This window comes from Myotis nattereri (assembly GCF_964212035.1).
Source record: "Myotis nattereri genome assembly, chromosome: 11".
Taxonomy (NCBI): Eukaryota; Metazoa; Chordata; class Mammalia; order Chiroptera; family Vespertilionidae; genus Myotis; species Myotis nattereri.
In genome coordinates this window covers 58,252,878-58,260,844 of record NC_138086.1, presented here as the reverse complement: position 1 = coordinate 58,260,844, position 7,967 = coordinate 58,252,878, and positions in this window count along the sequence as shown.

The window sequence follows — 7,967 nt, the reverse complement described above, 5'->3', positions numbered from 1 at the left end:
GACAGATATATGCAAGAAAATGAAACTAGACCACCAACTTACACCATACACAAAAATAAACTCAAAATGGATAAAGGACTTAAATGTACGACAGGAAACCATAAAAATTCTAGAAGAATTCAAAGGCAACAAAATCTCAGACATGTGCCGAAGCAATTTCTTCACTGATACAGCTCCTAGGGCACTTGAAACTAAAGAGAAAATGAACAAATGGGACTACATCAAAATAAAAAGCTTCTGCACAGCAAAAGAAACCATCAACAAAACAACGAGAAAACCCACTGTGTGGGAAAACATATTTGCCAATGTCATATCTGATAAGGGCCTAATCTCCAAAATTTATAGGGAACTCATACAACTCAACAAAAGGAAGGTAAACAATCCAATCAAAAAATGGGCAAAGGACCTAAATAGACACCTTTCAAAAGAGGACATTCAGAAAGCCAAGAGACATATGAAAACATGCTCAAAGTCACTAATCATCCGAGAGATGCAAATCAAAACAACAATGAGGTATCATCTCACACCTGTCAGACTGGCTATCATCAACAAATCAACAAACGACAAGTGCTGGAGAGGATGTGGAGAAAAAGGAACACTTGTGCACTGCTGGTGGGAATGCAGACTGGTGCAGCCACTATGGAAGACAGTATGGAGTTTCCTCAAAAAACTTCAAATGGAACTCCCATTTGACCCTGTGATCCCACTTCTAGGAATATATCCCAAGAAACCAGAAACACCAATCAGAAAGGATATATGCACCCCTATGTTCATAGCAGCAGAATTCACCATAGCTAAGATCTGGAAACAGCCTAAGTGCCCATCAGTAGATGAATGGATTAGAAAACTGTGGTACATCTACACGATGGAATACTATGCTGCTCTAAAAAGGAAGGAACTCTTACCATTTGCAACGTCATGGATGGAACTGGAGAGCATTATGCTAAGTGAAATAAGCCAGTCATTGAAGGAAAAATACCACATGATCTCACTCATTCATGGATAATAGAGACCATTATAAACTTTTGAACAATAATAGATACAGAGGCAGAGCTGCCTCAAAAAGATTGTCAAACTGCAGCGGGAAGGCCAGGGAGGGTTGGGGGGCAGGAGGTAGGGGGGTAAGAGATCAACTAAAGGACTTGTATGCATGCATATAAGCATAACCAGTGGACATAAGACATTGGGGGATAGGGGAGGCTAGGGGACTGTCTAGGGCGGGGGGATAAAATGGACACATATGTAATACCCTTTGTAATACTTTAAGCAATAAATTAAAATATATATATAAAAATAAAGAAATGATTAAATAAAAAAAAAAGTCTTTAAAAAATATAAAAATAAAACCAAAAAAAAAAATAAAAAAAATAAAATAAAATTACTTATTTTCTGACATTATAGAATAATCAAATTTTTAGAAGATGAAAATCTAATGTTTTTAAAGGAATTACATCTTTATTTTGAGTAATGATATGGAGTTTTACAGTTGGTAGGGACTTCTGTAACTTAACCCTCTCATTTTACAAGTGAGGATGAAGAAACTGAAAGAGGTTGAGTAACTTTCCAAAGTTCCATTTGATGATAAAAGGTAAATCTTGATCTCAGGTGTTTTGGCTTCCATTCTAATAATATTCTTTCACTTTATCAAATCATGTCTCTAATTCCTAAATCAAAGGAGTTTGAACTGAGTTGTTATTCTAATAATAAAGCTTGTGCAAATGAAACCATTCATTTCTTTCTAAATAGTGATAGATAAATTCTCAATGATGAGCTAATTTGTTTACTTCTACTTATCAAAGCTGTGTTGGATGAAAAAGGGCATGATTCCCAACGTTTTATGGAAAACTACAAAGGAGGAGTAATATACCTGTGTCAATCAACCTTTCTACTGAAATTTCATTCTATTCCTGGTCAAGATTAAAATTAGCAATCTTTGTGGATGCTTCTGCAATAGAAAAAATATTCTAGAATAATGAAGTATTTTAGATACCAAATCAATACTTGCCATATGTGAGTGACACAATGATTAAAAACATCATTATAAAGAAGCAAGAAACATGTCAGGTTCTCTGGATGTTACCATCCTCCTATACTGTAGGCATTTATAATGCAGTAGCCAATCCTCTGTAGAGCCAGTGAATGTTATTTTTCAGCTTTTATGTGAGAGGCACAATATCTTCTGACCTGATTAAAAAAGCTTATTTAGAGGCAAATGCTATAGCTCAAAATGTTATATGGGATTTGGTGAGGGTGAGCAGGTTGATGTCATAAAAATGGGAAAACCCTGTTGGTTCAAAGGAAAAAGATAGAGGGAAGAATTTTTTGTTGTTAACAAATTAAGTTAGTTCAGACTTCTGACTAAGCAGGTTATTGAAGACCAATATGTCCAACAGAGATGATAACCTGGAGAGAAAATAAAAAGCCCCATAAAGAAGAACTGTGATAAGGCTCCTGTGGTGATAACCCAGCTTTCTTTTACCCAATCAGCCAAGGTGAACATGAAGGATTATCAAGAGAGCCTAGGTCATGATTAGGGGAAAGCAAACCCTCAATTATGTAAGGAAGTGGCAGCTATTGGGAGAGTTATGCTGTGACCTGCCTTCCTATTTAATGAGCTGATTCATTATAGGTAATGTATGTTATTTTTCATTCTAACTTACAAGCAGAGTCACCGATTTGTTCATTTTTGTTAAGAAACTAAAAGATGGGAGCAATGTTAGGGTATTTGGTTGAGGACAACATTTGAGCTGGCTACAGCCAGAATCATGCAGAACCCTGTGGTCAGATAAATTAGTCAGTCAGTCAGGGAATCAGTATTTTTTGAGTTTTTTCTATGTCTGTGGTTTGGGAAGTAGAAAGTCAGAGGCATATTTATTGCTGACTAGTTTACAATTAAGTCTTAGATTATAAACTAGGGAGCCATCTCTCCTATGACTTTAGGCAAAGCATTTGACTTTCAATCTTTGCTTATTGCAAAAATAAAATGAGAAAAGAGATTTGCCTATAGAAAATTCATTGCATAGTATTCAGACCAAAGAACACTTGATTCTTGGTCAACAATTACTAGCTATGTGATATTGCATATAATTATTATTATTACCATCTAACATTAGCATAACACATTTGTTTCAATTAATTAACCAATATTTTTTTATTTCACATTAAATTTATTATCACATAAGGATTTAACTAACCTTTCTATGGTCCCTGATATGTTTAGGTGCTTCACAAATGGTAGCTATTGTTCATAATGACAGATCAGTTTTATTGAACATAAACATCACAGTTATATATAAGTACCGAGAAATGTATGAGGTTGTTACTACAAAAAAAGTTTTCTAGGGTGATTCATAAAAGAAATGAATTTTAATGGAGAAAGAAGGAAATTTGTCATTATCTATGAAAAATGTAAATATGCACATCTGAAAACAGCTGAGAAATACCGTGGAGATAACAGTGATACATCACAATAGTATAGGGATGTTTGTGGCTTATTATTTGAAATAGCAAAGATTAGAAAAAAACTTAAATTTCTGTAATAAAAGCTATAATTACTAGTTTATTGAGTACTAACTATATTTCAAGTATTGTTAAAAAGTTAAAAAAATAATCATTTATTTATCATAAAATCCCTTTGGGAGTAGGTACCATTATCATCCCCATTTAACATGTATTCATATCAAAGAATTGTGTACTGTCTTGAAATGTTGTTCAAGTAAAAATAAGCGATTCAAAACTCCATTACACACACACACACACACACAAACACACATAAATATTGTAAGATTGAATTTAAAAAATAATCCAACAATAGCTTTCTTACAAGAGACTCAGTTTAAATAGAAGGACACAGAAAAGCTAAAAGGGAATAGAAAACTATATAACATTCAGCCACAATATACAAAAATCAATTGTATCTCTATATACCAACAAAAAAAGCATAGAAAATGAAATATTAAAAGTAATATCACCTTGCCCTAGCTGGTTTGGCTCAGTGGATAGAGCATCAGCCTTCGGACTGAAGGGTCCCAGGTTTGATTCCAGTCAAGGGCACATGCCTGGGTTGCGGGCTCAATCCCCAGTAGAAGGTGTGCAGGAGGCAGCCAATCAATGGTTCGCTCTCATCATTGATGTTTCTATCTCTCTCTCCCTCTCCCTTCCTCTCTAAAATCAATAAAAATATATTTTAAAAAAATAATATCACCTATAATAATAAAGTATGTCAAGCACGTGGAAGAAAATAAAAAATATTTCAAAGTTCTACACTAAATACTACAAAACATTGTTAATATCAACTTAAGAATACCTAAATAAATGGAGGATATACTATGTTGATGAGTTAGAAGACAGAATAATACTATACAGGTGTCAATTCTACCAAATTGACCTGTAATGGTCAATGGAATTCCAATTACTATCCCAGCCGAGGTGTATGTGCGTGAGAGTGAGATTTGAAACGTTTATTCTAAAATTTACATAAAGAGTTAAGAATAGCCTATGCAATCTTAAAGAAGAAGAAGAATATAACTTGAAGAACTAAGCTACCAGACATAATAATGACTAATAAATTAGAGTTTGTACAAGGTTAGGCAATAAACCAATGGAACAGATAAGAATTTAGAAATAGATCCAAACACAAAGGATCACCTGATGTTTGACAAAGCTGACACTACAATGTAGTGGGGTAAAAATGACAATTATTTTTTTCAATAAATGATGCTGAGTCAACTGGATATCCACTTGGAAACAAATGAATGTTGAACCTTTTGGGTCACACCATCCACAAAATTCAATTTTAGTCGGATTGCAAATCTAAATGTGAAAGGTTAAAAAAATAAAGCTTTTAGGAGAAAACTTAGGAGTATGTGTCATGACCTGGGAACAGGCAACTATTTCATAAACAGGGATAACAAACACTAATAATGAAAGAAAAAGAATTAACATAAAAATTAAAGTCTTCTGGTCATCAAAAGATACTATTAAGGGAGGGAAAAGGCAAGCCACAGTTGGAGAAATTATTAGCATTGCATATATCATACAAAGAATTCATACCTAGAATATAAAGGACTCTTACAAAGTAACAATTAAAAGCAGACAACCCAACATTAAAAAAATGGTAATGCTGAATAGCACTAAACAAAAGATAACCAAGTGGCCACAGGAAAACAGAAGAATGCAAACAACTGCAATAAGATCAACTAAATCCAAATATATACATTGCTGTAGAAACATAGCTAACACTTTGTCCCGCTACCGTAATGAATAAGCATATGTATCACACACAACAAAATACTTTGCGAGAATAAGAGACCCACCTGTGCAGTTCTGAGACTCAAAAGAAATGAGACCTTGAACAATTCCTATAAGCCTTGTCTACTTGCAAAAACAACTTTATCTCTGACTTTTGCGATGAAAACAGGCCATGACCTTTGTGAATATGATAATCGTGTGAGAAAGTTGCTCTTCCCAACCATTAATAGATCAGTCAACTGATGCAACTTGGAAATGTTGAGGGTTTTTCTTATTCAACTAACTTCTTAGTTTTTGTTTGTTTGTTTTGTGACCCTTCTGAAGTCTGAATCTCTTGTACTACTTTGCAAATCAACTTTTCTTCTTCAAAATCTGCAAGTCTTCTTTTGACAATCTTAAAACATACTATAATTCTGCTCCTACTTACATACGCAACACGGTGAACTCATGTGTTAAAAGATATGTTTAAGACTGTTTACAGCAGAGCGTAAATCAATTAATTGTGGTATGAAATGGATAGAATAGAATGAATAAATGAATCATGATTTATATATTCAATGGAATGCTATACAACACAAGAATAAACCATCTATCATTACATGCAACAACATAGATCCATCTCACAAACATAACTTTGAGAAAATGAGTCCAGACACACAAAATACTTTATGATTCCACTTACATAAATTTTTAAAACGGAACATTTATCTATAGTGCTAGATATCAGGATGGTGAGCTATGGTTACCTTTAGAGGTGGATAACCATCAGCTTGAGGGGTGTCCTGTGTGGTGGTAATATTCTTTCTTGACCCACGTGCTAGTTACAGTTTTACTTTATGAAAACTCACCAAAATTTACACCTAAGATCTGTGCATTTTTTGGGAAGCATGTCATACTTAAAAATAAAGTTTATTTTAAAACAGAAAAGGACATAGATTGATGACAGAAAGACAAAAGCATATGAAATGACATGATTGGTATGAAGAGCAACTCAGTGTCCTTAAGACTGACTGTGAGGGAGATTGGTCTGCTTGTGTGGAGAACAGAAGCTGTTTGTGCAGGGGCGGGGGAGGGGGCGGGGCAGGGATGGGGTGGGGGGTGGGGAGAAAGCTGAGCTCATTTCTTACAATCCTTCCTCAAGTCCAGGAAGGGATTGGTAGTGACTTAAAATAGTCAAAGGAACACAGAATTAAATTTCAAGAAGAATGAGAAGAGGCTTTGGTCTGTAGTATGAGGAAGGCAAAGGAGAGTCGACGTATTCAGTCATGGGTCCCGCCATGTCAAAAGCGGATGAACAATCAACGTTCCGCTGCATTCTTGTCTCTTTAATGTTGCCCATGATTAAATTGACTAGCTTAATACATCTAAAAATTTTATGTAATATCCTTAAATGCTGGGTGTGAATGTAGCTGAAGCAGTTTACACAACTGCAGAATTATTTGGTAGAGCTTACTGACTATAACATGCAAATGCATGAATCATCAAATACTATCCAGGATTTAGTGATCAGCTCCTATATACTCAGGCCCTGGGGAAATAGAATAAAAAAATAAGATGTTTAGGTCCTCAAAGGAGCTAACAGCATACAGGGAAATAAAAGGCTACCATATAAAACCACTGAGTGAATATAAGAATACTTTGTGTGAAGGGCTAACATCCAAGCATCCATCAAAGGATCTCTGCTACGTGAAGGAACAATGGGGTACATCAGCAGGAAACATCTGAGGGAATTTTCTTGACAACAGCATTGGAACAATATACATCATTATGTTATAGTCATATTTAGACCATTTATGGTATGAAATGCAGGTTTTTCCATTGGTATGGGGACTAATTATTATTTTCCAACCCATGCAAATAGGATATGAGCATAATACGCTTAAGCATGTATCATATAACATGGATGTTTCTATGTATTGGAATTCATATGGATCCAGTCATTTTGGCAGTATTTTCATTTTTTAGACATATTTTTATTGATTTCAGAGAGGAAGGGAGAGGGAGAGAGAAACATAAATGATGAGAGAGAATCATTGATTGGCTACCTCCTGCACACCCCATACTGGGGATCGAAACTGCAACCTGGGCATGTGCCCTTATCTGGAATCAAACTCTGAGCTCCTGGTTCATAGGTAGACCCCAAACCATTAAGCTACACTGGTCAGGCATTTTGGTAGTTTTTAAATGAAATGGAAGGTCAGTAACACTTTGGAGCTCCATGGAACACCCCTTACTGATCATGCAACATGAAGAAATACCCATTCTCTTACTTTAAAATGAACAATTGAGCACTGGCTGGTGTGGTTAAGTGGTTACAGTGTTGACCCACTGACCAAAGGGTTGTGGGTTCGATTTCCAGTCAAGGGCACATACCTGGGTTGCAGGCTTGATCCCTGACCCTGGTCAGGATGAGTGTAGGAGGCAACCAATCAATGTGCTTCTCTCACATCAATGTCCCTTCCCCTCCCCCTTCCCTACCCTTCCACAAAAAATAAAAAATCAGTGGAAAAAATATTCTCAGGTGAGGATTAACTGACTAACTAACTAACTAAATAAATAAATAAATAAATGGAGCAATTGAGCTGGTACTATAAGAATCAAAATGGTTCCAGAAGTAGTAAGATTTCCACTCAAAACCAGCAAAACAACTATTAGACACAGAGTCCAGCTTTGAGATGAGCATCTGGGTTTTAGTGCCCTGGCATGCAGCAAAGACC